Source organism: Amphiura filiformis, chromosome 15, assembly GCF_039555335.1.
Source record: "Amphiura filiformis chromosome 15, Afil_fr2py, whole genome shotgun sequence".
Lineage (NCBI taxonomy): Eukaryota > Metazoa > Echinodermata > Ophiuroidea > Amphilepidida > Amphiuridae > Amphiura > Amphiura filiformis.
This window is the reverse complement of record NC_092642.1, coordinates 60,049,848-60,062,724: the sequence shown is the minus strand read 5'-3', so window position 1 is coordinate 60,062,724 and position 12,877 is coordinate 60,049,848. Positions and strand designations below refer to the sequence as shown.

Genomic DNA, 12,877 nt, shown 5'->3' with positions numbered 1-12,877 from the left:
GTGTAAGAGATTGACGGAGGTGAATTCTGCTGACATCCAGGGGCGCTGACATCATAACAATTGCACACATGAAAGTTTGTTTTGATTTGGCTCAATGGATTGTGACCGATTTTCTTGGAAATAATTATTGGACCTGAAGTATCGACAATGGAGGTTGATACTAGGACAGCTAACATCAAGGAGATCGACAAGGGCATACCGAACTTTATGATGTTTATACTGCTTAAAAGGGTAACTTTTCCCTTTTTTCAATGAATGGAAAATGGAAGAAATTAACAGTTTTTGTGCATGAAATTGACTATAATTGAGGCTAAAATAACAAAATTTTCCAACGGGGCGCTGCCCACGTACCCCCCACGGGGGCTCTGCCCCCTGGACCCCCGAGAACGCCTCGTGCAAGCGCTCGGGATGACCGCTTCGCTCGCATAGTTTCTGTGTTTTAGTTTCCGTATTTTTTTAAATACCCCACTTACATCCCTGAAGAAAGCTTACAGCCATGTCAGGATAGACCCACTGGATGGTAAGTCCTTTTGGTCATGCTGGTAAGAAGGCTTACAGCCAGGTCAGGATAGGAGACCCACTGGATGGTAAGTCCTTTTGGTCAGGCTGGTAAGAAAGCTTACAGCCATGTCAGGATAGACCCACTGGATGGTAAGTCCTTTTGGTCAGGCTGGTAAGAAAGGATACAGCAGTGTCAGGATAGGAAACCCACTGGATGGTAAGTCCTTTTGGTGAGGCTGGTAAGAAAGCTTACAGCCAGGTCAGGATAGGAGACCCACTGGATGGTAAGTCCTTTTGGTCAGGCTGGTAAGAAAGCTTACAGCCGTGTCAGGATAGGAGACCCACTGGATGGTAAGTCCTTTTGGTGAGGCTGGTAAGAAAGCTTACAGCCAGGTCAGGATAGGAGACCCACTAGATAGTAAGTCTTTTTGGTCAGGCTGGTAAGAAAGGATACAGCCAGGTCAGGATATGAAACCCACTGGATGGTAAGTCCTTTTGGTCAGGCTGGTAAGAAAGGATACAGCCAGGTCAGGATAGGAGACCCACTGGATGGTAAGTCCTTTTGGTCAGGCTGGTAAGAAAGCTTACAGCCATGTCAGGATAGGAGACCCACTGGATGGTAAGTCATTTTGGTGAGGCTGGTAAGAAAGGATACAGCCAGGTCAGGATAGGAGACCCACTGGATGGTAAGTCCTTTTGGTCAGGCTGGTAAGAAAGCTTACAGCCATGTCAGGATAGGAGACCCACTGGATGGTAAGTCATTTTGGTCAGGCTGGTAAGAAAGCTTACAGCCATGTCAGGATAAGAGACCCACTGAGTGATAAGTCCTTTTGGGCAGGCTGATAAAAAGCTTACATCCAAGTCAGGATAGGAGACCCACTGGATGGTAAGTCCTTTTGGTCAGGTTGGTAAGAAAGGATACAGCCATGTCAGGATAGGAAACCCACTGGATGGTAAGTCCTTTTGGTCAGGCTGGTAAGAAAGCTTACAGCTATGTCAGGATAGGAGACCCACTGGATGGTAAGTCCTTTTGGTCAGGCTGGTAAGAAAGGATACAGCCATGTCAGGATAGGAGACCCACTGGATGGTAAGTCCTTTTGGTCAGGCTGGTAAGATAGGATACAGCCATGTCAGGATAGGAAACCCACTGGATGGTAAGTCCTTTTGGTCAGGCTGGTAAGAAAGCTTACAGCCAGGTCAGGATAAGAGACCCACTGAGTGATAAGTCCTTTTGGGCAGGCTGATAAAAAAGCTTACATCCAAGTCAGGATAGGAGACCCACTGGATGGTAAGTCCTTTTGGTCAGGTTGGTAAGAAAGGATACAGCCATGTCAGGATAGGAAACCCACTGGATGGTAAGTCCTTTTGGTCAGGCTGGTAAGAAAGCTTACAGCCATGTCAGGATAGGAGACCCACTGAGTGATAAGCCAAGTTGGTCAGGCTGGTAAGAAAGCTTACAGCCAGGTCAGGATAGGAAACCCACTGTATGATAAGTCCTTTTGGTCAGGCTGGTAAGAAAGCTTACAGCCATGTCAGGATAGGAGACCCACTGGATGGTAAGTCCTTTTGGTCAGGTTGGTAAAAAAGGATACAGCCATGTCAGGATAGGAAACCCACTGGATTGTAAGTCCTTTTGGTCAGGCTGGTAAGAAAGCTTACAGCCAGGTCAGGATAGGAGACCCACTGAGTGATAAGTCAAGTTGGTCAGGCTGGTAAGAAAGCTTACAGCCATGTCAGGATAGGAGACCCACTGAGTGATAAGTCAAGTTGGTCAGGCTGATAAAAAAGCTTACATCCAAGTCAGGATAGGAGACCCACTGGATGGTAAGTCCTTTTGGTCAGGTTGGTAAGAAAGGATACAGCCATGTCAGGATAGGAAACCCACTGGATGGTAAGTCCTTTTGGTCAGGCTGGTAAGAAAGCTTACAGCTATGTCAGGATAGGAGACCCACTGGATGGTAAGTCCTTTTGGTCAGGTTGGTAAAAAAGGATACAGCCATGTCAGGATAGGAAACCCACTGGATTGTAAGTCCTTTTGGTCAGGCTGGTAAGAAAGCTTACAGCCAGGTCAGGATAGGAGACCCACTGAGTGATAAGTCAAGTTGGTCAGGCTGGTAAGAAAGCTTACAGCCATGTCAGGATAGGAGACCCACTGAGTGATAAGTCAAGTTGGTCAGGCTGGTAAGAAAGCTTACAGCCAGGTCAGGATAAGAGACCCACTGAGTGATAAGTCAAGTTGGTCAGGCTGGTAAGAAAGCTTACAGCCATGTCAGGATAGGAGACCCACTGATGAGTGATAAGTCAAGTTGGTCAGGCTGGTAAGAAAGCTTACAGCCAGGTCAGGATAGGAGACCCACTGAGTGATAAGTCAAGTTGGTCAGGCTGGTAAGAAAGCTTACAGCCATGTCAGGATAGGAGACCCACTGATGAGTGATAAGTCAAGTTGGTCAGGCTGGTAAGAAAGCTTACAGCCATGTCAGGATAGGAGACCCACTGAGTGATAAGTCAAGTTGGTCAGGCTGGTTAGAAAGCTTACAGCCACGTCAGGATAGGAGACCCACTGAGTGATAAGTCCTTTTGGTGAGGCTGGTAAGAAAGCTTACAGCCAGGTCAGGATAGGAGACCCACTGAGTGATAAGTCAAGTTGGTCAGGCTGGTAAGAAAGCTTACAGCCATGTCAGGATAGGAGACCCACTGAGTGATAAGTCAAGTTGGTCAGGCTGGTAAGAAAGCTTACAGCCAGGTCAGGATAAGAGACCCACTGAGTGATAAGTCAAGTTGGTCAGGCTGGTAAGAAAGCTTACAGCCATGTCAGGATAGGAGACCCACTGATGAGTGATAAGTCAAGTTGGTCAGGCTGGTAAGAAAGCTTACAGCCAGGTCAGGATAGGAGACCCACTGAGTGATAAGTCAAGTTGGTCAGGCTGGTAAGAAAGCTTACAGCCATGTCAGGATAGGAGACCCACTGATGAGTGATAAGTCAAGTTGGTCAGGCTGGTAAGAAAGCTTACAGCCAGGTCAGGATAGGAGACCCACTGAGTGATAAGTCAAGTTGGTCAGGCTGGTAAGAAAGCTTACAGCCATGTCAGGATAGGAGACCCACTGATGAGTGATAAGTCAAGTTGGTCAGGCTGGTAGGAAAGCTTACAGCCATGTCAGGATAGGAGACCCACTGAGTGATAAGTCAAGTTGGTCAGGCTGGTTAGAAAGCTTACAGCCATGTCAGGATAGGAGACCCACTGAGTGATAAGTCCTTTTGGTGAGGCTGGTAAGAAAGCTTACAGCCATGTCAGGATAGGAAACCCACTGGATGGTAAGTCCTTTTGGTGAGGCTGGTAAGAAAGCTTACAGCCATGTCAGGATAGGAGACCCACTGAGTGATAAGTCAAGTTGGTCAGGCTGGTTAGAAAGCTTACAGCCAGGTCAGGATAGGAGACCCACTGAGTGATAAGTCAAGTTGGTCAGGCTGGTAAGAAAGCTTACAGCCATGTCAGGATAGGAGACCCACTGATGAGTGATAAGTCAAGTTGGTCAGGCTGGTAAGAAAGCTTACAGCCATGTCAGGATAGGAGACCCACTGAGTGATAAGTCAAGTTGGTCAGGCTGGTGACAATGTCCATATATACTGCACACAAAAAGTAGCCGAACACTTGCAAATAAGCCCATAATTTAAAAACTAAACAACAATTAAATATTTAGTTTTAGTAGATGTAATATCTTATTATGCATATTTTAACACCTTCTTGGATCCGCTGCAATATTTACCAGCAAAGTTACAAGCATTTGAACGAGCAAACATCTGATTTAAAAAGTGACAAATTGCCCTATACAAAGAGAAAATATTCCAACAAGTGGAACATAAAACATAACACATTTTCTTCAATCAGTTTTTATTAAAGCAGTTTGCCTGCAGCTAATGTCTGTTTTTGATCCATGAAGTTTTTGGTGATGGCTGCTCTGTGTGAAGCAGCGTTGTCGTCTATAAGGCCAAAAAAAATAATTGTTTGTTTGTCCTCGACAGCTTTGAAAGAGGACGTGCGGGCGGCCGGATTTTTTTGTTTTTAATTTTTTTTTTTTTGGATTTGGCGTATTTCTGGACCTTGCTAGAGCCAAATGCTACAATCATTCATGGTGACTTAAAAAAACCAACATTTTGTTTCTTTAATATGCAGTTAAAGTTATAATTTGTGATTTGGTGGGCTTTTTTTAAATTTTTAACCATGAAAGATCTTAGCATTTAGCTCTAGCTAGGTTCAGAGATACTCCAAATCTGGAAAAAAAAATGAATTTTACTTATTTTTATTTAAAAAAAAATTGAAAATAAAAAAAAAAATTTTGGTCAGGCCTTCATCTTAAAAATATTGAAGGAATCAATGGAACTGAAACAAAAGAGCTATAGAAAAGTACAGCTTTGCAACAAGGAAATGATCAAAAATAAAGTTGTAATAAGTGCAGAGAAAAAAATGTAAACTAAAATTAACTGCTTCAATAAATCTTCCATACAGAGAATGTGAATTTCAGTTGGGATTATCTGAATGGGTGACTCTATTTGAAATCTACACCCCCTGTGTGTGAGATTAAGGTCATGTCTTCCACAGCGGGTGTGTGGATTTTGACTGGAATAGTCCATTGTCGAATATCTATAGGGCAGATATTGCAGATAGGTGCCTTCTGTATCAACCCTTCCATACCTGTCATTTCTCTAGGGTATATCTATGCGGATTGCATCTATGCATGCAATCAGTTGTCAGGGTTGAGAGTATTAACGCCTACAACGATGACAACTAACGATGACAGTTTCAAGGTCATGCAATTGGTACATTAATTATACACCTAGCAACATGATACATATCTCTTGAGGCAGTCTGTCAAGTTTTAATCATTTTAAAGTTGTTCAATTTAAAATCTGTCCCATAAGTAGCGTAAATGTTGAAAGTAACATTTATATTTTTGATGTAGATTTGATCAAAAGATGTCATCCTAAATTTGGAAAAGTTTTCAAAAACCTGTTTTAGTTACATTTTTCCCCAAAGTTTCAATTGACTTTCAGCACAACAAATTCAAATAACCTTGAATTTTCGATGTGTGACACATCTTCCTAAGAAGTTCTATGATGTTGTGTTGGACTTACCCTTTTGTTGACCATCAGTGACATTTGTTTGATTGAGGGTGTCGTATGAGGATGGCAAAGTTCTGACCTTGATCGCGTTTTATTTTCTGGTGATTATTTCTTAACTGGAATGGTCTCCCTCATTAAGGGGGGAGGGGGAGTAGGGGATATTCTCTATTATCCTTGTCTAAAATCTGTGGGGATTGATTCCCAGTCAATGTTGTGGCTAGATTCTGTTTTATGTTCTGCAATAGCAGAGGGTTTGCAGCTGGTGACAGTTGACTTATGCTCTTTCAGTCTATCCCCAAGTTATCTACCACTGTGTCCAATGTACGAGACTTGTACACTTACCACAGGGAATCTCGTAAACCACACCTAATTTTTTCTATGTTGATGTGGGATAATTAAGGTGAATGTTAAAGTTTTCTCAGCGTATTGTGTGGTCTAAAACTTGTAGTAACACCGTAGGTCTTGAATATTTGCTGAAGTTTCGGTGACAACCCTTCTTTGTAAGGTACGGTGACGAAAGTTTACGATTTCTTACCTATTACCTGTTGCAGTTAAGAAATTAGCATTCATTTAATTGGAGTGGTGGTTCTAGAGATAATTTTCTAGAGATAACACTACCCCTGTGGAAGATTTAGCTAAAGTCTCCCACAGGGGGCATATCAATTTGAAATAGAATACACAATTGGGTAACTTCCATTTGAATTACTCACTCCAGTTATGGAAGATATAGGTAAAGCCATAATACAAGAGGAGTACGGGTTTCAAAATGATTAACTCTGACCAATTACATTTGAAAAATATACTCCCTCTGTGGAAGATATTTCCAAAATCTTCCACAGGGGTAGTGTGGATTGCAACTGGAACAGCCCATTTCCTGTGTTCCCGAGTCCCTTTTGCAGACTTCAGCAGTGGATCTCAACCAAGACTTAAGAGTATGTTCCCCCACCTAGGGCCATGGTGTCCGTCCTCCCACCCCATCCCTATGGCCCACCCCCACCCAAACCCCCAGCTACACTGCATCCCTGCCCAAAGATCCCTGCAGTGTACAACACATCCGATCCGTGCAACATGATGCGCAACTTGTTTGTCAGGAAAGTGGATTAGACGACCATATCAGTCATACCTGATGATGAAGTCGTCTGATGTGAAGGACAAAATATTGTAGTGAGTAAAAATTCACTTGGTTTTGGCAAACAAAAATTCAAAAATGTTTATTTTCCGAACAAACCTGACGAATCTATTCAAAGATGGCGTATCTTGTATTGCTAATAGAAGTCTTGTAATATTACAATGCACAGAAATTGAGCAACTTTCCAATATAAGGGATACATGCCGGAGGCACATGTATGCAAAATGGAATGAACTTTTCAAGGTCATTCTTCAATGTCACAAATCTCCCCAGTAGCAGACATTTTGTTCCTCAGGCAGACATAGTCTAACATTTCACCCCATGGGGCAGCAATGTTAATCGACCCGCAAGGTCCCCCATTTGAAAACATCAATCAGAAGGTATAAGCTGGGAGGAAGTCGCACCGGGTCATGCACACGATGCATTCAAATCTGCTGCTATATCTGAACTGACGCAGTTTGGATCAAGTTTGTCAAAATGTGCACATTTTGTGTCAATGACTTTACGAAACTTTAAAAAAAAAGTACATTTGCTTACATGCAAAAAGTGGTTTTAACCCCCTATAATGGACTTTTCCAGCTAATTATAATTGTTGAACATGAAAAAAATAATTTATATTTCTTGATAATTTGGACCATGTTGGGTACATTTTAACAATTTTTCTTCACCCATGGCCACAGACTTGGCTTAGTAAACAATTGCATTATAATTTTGTGCAGGTGACACTTATTTGTAATAAAAATTCAATTACAAAATGTCATGCAATGTTATTACCACTAATCCAACATAATAAAAGGAATTTAGATCCCAAGTGGTGACGTCCACCTGACTTTGTTTTCTTGTTCCAACATGCGCACTGAATTCCCTTAAAATGGCTGTGCACCCCGCTGGGAGATACCAATAGACTAATTCCAATCAGCCGTCTACACTTCGCATGTACTGTGTATGCTTCGTAGTGACGACTGATTATCTTACAGCCAATATCATGACGGACTTCTGAAAACTATTCAATGCGACTTCAGTTGTGCGCCAGAAGCGCGACTGACTAGCGGGCGCCAGCGTACTGCGTCGCTGTACCGCGCCGCTGTGACAAGATCGCGCTCTGAACTTCTAAAAACAACAAACTCGGTCAAAAGGTCAATTTGGACACAACTGCGCATGCTCTATGCCACAGGAATCCTGTTGCAAAATCTGTCACTTTTTTTCCACATAGTTTTCTCAGTCGTCAATCCAGACGGTTGACGACTGAGGGCAGCAGTCTAAGATACCAATACCATGTGGATAAAGTTTGGTAATATTTCCAAGTAAATTCAAATAATGAGGGAAGACATCATTTTTATGCAGCAGTCTCCAAATTGCAGATTGTTTGCTAAGGCCAAAAAAAACAAATTGTTTGTTTGTCCATAGAGGCTTATGAAACAGTTTGGTCGGTAGGTCGGATTTTTTTTTTTTTACAGATATTGCACTTGAAACTGACAATTTGAAGACTGTTAAATAAGTCAAAACACACAGCACTTTACTGGTTTAACTCTTGAGATGGTTCTGCATGTTATACTGTTCATTTTCTTTACATTTTCTTTCTTTAAATTTATACTAACCACTGTTTTACTAGCACATTCAACGCAAATTAAAAAAAAAAAAAAGACACGGTCGGGACCAGAGTACACGGTCAGTCGGACGTGGACAAACAAACAATTTTATTTTTGGCCTAACTGGTCTCCACTGCCCCCTGTTTGATATTGCACACCGCACACAAACCGTCTGCTGGTGATTAACATTACAAACTCTTGTTGATTGATTAAAATCTTTCCCACAACGTCATCAAGCATGATTTACAAGGTCTAATTAATGTCTAATGATCATTAATGGGGGTACTTCATGAGTTCATGATCATATCCGCCATGCGTCATGATCATAGTCGTGTGGATTGGATTCTGTCAAACTCTGACATACAATGTACACAAGAAGAGTTCCTCAATCTAGCCATTTCTGTAAGATGGGCATAGCCATTGACAAACAGTGTTATACGTCATTGGCAGATGGTGTGAAGAGCAAGTAGAAACCAAACTGGCGGCTATGGAGCACAGTGTCATCGCTCCGATATCTTCATGGCAGAAATCGCCATGGTAGATTGAATCCACCCCCACACATGGCCATTATACATATCGACCTGTTAAATATAATAGGCCGATGGACATCTGACTAAGGCTACTGACAATAGCCCCGATTAGCTCGGTGACTCACCTCGCTGTGTGTCAGTCAAGCATGGTATGCCATAGGTCATATTCTTTAGACAACCTTCACGATTGGCCTATACACTGCGCTATATAATTCGCACATATAAATCAGAATTATTGCAGAATTATTGTCAGTTTTGACTCAAGACGCAAGCTACTGTCTCAAAGCGCAAGCTAACGACTATCATATCTGTTCAAAATATATATTCATGTGCAAGGAACCACATCTGGTTTCTTTATACGAAATCATTTACGGGAGATATTCATCATTTTCTAACCCGGTATCCGAAGATTTTCGTCTGATATCAAAATCGTGCATAGCAATTCATGTGTATCGATCCCATGTATTCATTTTAGTGTCTCTGCTGCACCAAATAATTATTAGCCAGGCGATGTCGGTGTGTGGAGACTACTTAACTTTGACGTCGCCTGAAGCTAACCTTTCGAATATACTTCTTGTGTGGCATGTGTAAATAAATGAATTCGGTATAAAGCATGCACGCAAGGTTAACATCGTCACACGTCTGCACATGTCCGTAGGTGCTACGCCAAGTATAAACTTTCATTTAACATTCTAACCAAGCACATGCACCTCAAATCAACCTTCTACCTCTCTTCCGGCAAACTTTGTCCAAGGGTCCCTTAAACGTACTTTAATAGTAGGGATGTCCACTGTCAATACATTTGATGCTAGAACGCTTTCCTACTTAGTGTATGTGTGCACTGCAAACACAGCTCCATGCACTGATAAATGGTAACAGTAGTTGTTGTGGTCCAATTTATAGGTAAAACAGGGTGTTTCAAAAAATTCCTTATTCCACCAGAAAACATTAACTAAACTCTTTCCTGATTGGTCAGTAAATAGAGAGGACCTTCCTTTATCAAGGGATCAACTTTTTTTAAAAGAAAAAATGAATGAGATGAGAACTACAACAGGTTGAAGTGACACCATTCTGTGCATCAGGTGTTGAAACGCAAGTATCTCCGAATTTGGATTAATTCAGACAAGCAAACTTACATACTCATAAAATTTAACTATTTTTGAAGACAAAATGTGCAGGATGTTAAGAAATTAAAGAATGTTTAAGCCGGCCAAAACCCATCTCAAATTATGCACTTCTGACTACCATGTCCATTTCATATGCTACCCATCATGGCTTCCATGCACACACAGTATATTGCTCAATGTAGTAAAAAATAACCTTTGAATTGGAGCAAATTTCTCAAAATTGTTAGTGATTAATGTAACCAAACTTATGTCATGATGAAATATAATAATTTTTGAAGATAAAATGTGCTGACTTTAAATGATTGAACAATGTTTAAAACTGCCACTATTCATTTAAAATAATGCACTTATTGTTCATCTCCTCTATGGAGATATTTTCCATGGCAGCCATCTATGATCATGCTTGGAGGTTCCACCAAACAAACCATGGGTTTTGAGGTATTATATTTTGCACTTTCTGTTAGTATTCCTTTTTGGGCTTAAACTTTTTAACATGTTCTAGCAGCCCAACTGTGACACTTGAAAGGCCATATCTCTGGAATGAAACGTCCGATTAAGATTATTTAAACGCCAAAATGTTTCTTTCATCAATTCTCAGCCAATAAGTTAGGTCTGAATCAATTTAAAAGTACTTAAATTTTTAGTGGACATGCCTACTAAGTACTAATAGCACTCTTAACGAGGGTCTACTTTTCGGAGTCGTAGTAAAAGGCCCGGGGGGGTACTCAAGTTTGGTTTTGGTAGGGACGTGCCGCTGAGATTTTGGAAGTAGACCCATAAATATACCAATTTTTCAAGAAATTTGGACCCATTGATATACCAAAAGTCGAAATTTTCGGCCGAATGTACCCAAAATTGTCTTAGTTTTTACAAATTTTCCCAAAATTTTGGGAAAATTTCGAAAATTTTAGCTAGATTAAGGAAAAATTGGGCTGTTTTCCAAAAAATTGAGAAAATTTTGAAAAAGGACCCATTCATATACCAAAATAGGCTTCAAAAAGGGGTCATTGATATACCAGAAGGCTGAAAATGCTACCCATGTTTGCGGCACGTCCCGTATGGTCATTTGTACTGAGTACCCCGGGTAAAAGCCTAACATTTTTCCGCCTATTACGAGCTGATCAAACAATCCCCAACCTTTCAGTATTTTTTGGAACAGCTTTTTATTGGTATCTGGTAATATACTTGCTTATTTGGACCAATCCAGATCAAAAATCATGGCATGGATAGTCTCTTGAAATATCGCTATGTAGTTGGGAATAATCATGATGATAATACTAATGAGGAAATGGAGAGAAATATCGTCATGAAAACTCAAGTAAATGATGCGATTGTATCGGTAGGTCTCAAGAGGACCGAGGAGAGAGGAGGATTTTGATTCTTAATTTGAGTCGATACATAGAGCATAGAGCATTGATGCTGCAGGTTATTTCCAGTGTTGCCATACCCATGCTTTGGTAGCCCAATTGGGCAACATTTGAAGAATTTCCCTTTGACTTTAGACAATTTCCTATCCCATAGAAACCAATGGTTAAGACAAAGTTTGTTGGCTTTGCGACAGTGGCACCTGTGACTTCAGGTACTAGTGTCCCGGGGGTACTCAGTACAAATGACCATACGGGACGTGCATGCAAATATGGGCAGCATTTTCAGCCTTTTGGTATATCAATGACCCCTTTTTCAAAGCCTATTTTGGTATATGAATGGGTCCTTTTTCAAAATTTTCTCAATTTTTTTTTTGGAAAATAGCCCAATTTTTCCCTAATCTAGCCAAAATTTTCAAAATTTTCCAAAAATTTTGGGAAAATTTGTAAAAACTAAGACAATTTGGGTTAAATTCGGCCGAAAATGTTGACGCTTGGTATATCAATGGGTCCAAATTTCTTGAAAAATTGGTATATTTATGGGTCCACTTTCAAATTCTCAGCGCACGTCCCTACCAAAACCAAACTTGAGTACCCCCCGCTAGTGTCATGTCCCATAGAAGCTAATTGTTAAGAGAAAAATTGGGTGACTTTTTGAAGATTTGACCCATGATCTGGGCTCAAAATTTCAGCAACCCTGGTTATTTCCTGTATCAGTTGATTGGAAATATGTCTTTGAGTAGTTTTCGGTGGAATTTAGTAGCATTTATATGAAGAGTTTTATCGAAGTTTGAAATTGTATTATTTTTATTCAAATCTACATGAGGGATTGTGTAACTATGAATTTTTAAATGTCAGCCTAGATGAAGTAATACTTTATAAACCACAATGTCGTAGACTCTTTGTATGCTACATGGTTAGAGGGCAAAGAGTGCAAACTGTTTTTTCTGACATACTGACTATGGGCCTATCCCGGGGGCACTCAACTTAAATTTTAGTAGGGGTGTGTGGCGCGGAGCGCCGAACTTTGGGAACTAAGAACTGATTTTCGGGCAAAATAGGGGCTTGCAGAACTGAAATTAGGGCCAAATTATAGGCTGTTGAGCTAAAAATGTCTAAATTATTTCCAAATTTGAGCTTAAAGAGCTACAATTGTCAGAGTTTGAGGCTCAAAGAACTGGAGCAGATCCAAATGTGGGGCTCAAGGAACTGCCGGAGAGCCTGAAAAAGGGACCCTTGAGCGCCGCACATACCCGTACCACCTTAACATGTGAGTGCCCCCCCCGGGGGCCTATCGCCCTGAACCTGGAGGGTGAGGGGTGATAGGCCTGTAGCCAGTACTGAGGGAATAATAGTCGCCCTATTTCCCCGATATAAACAATGTACATGTAGTATTTGTTTTATTGCACTGAACTTTGACTATTATAGGGATGAGGTTGTCAAGTAGTTAGCTAAAACTATGTGTCATTTGTGATTGACCAATAAAGTGGCATGATTTGCTCTTTAATATTAATGAGG

At 41.1% G+C, this 12,877-nt stretch overlaps 1 protein-coding gene across 1 annotated transcript in view; it reads left to right on the top strand.

Moving 5' to 3' along the window:
• The window catches only part of LOC140171901 (alpha-aminoadipic semialdehyde dehydrogenase-like), a 646,628-nt gene that overhangs the window by 40,504 nt on the left and 593,247 nt on the right, over window positions 1–12,877 (top strand). The window lies entirely within an intron of this gene.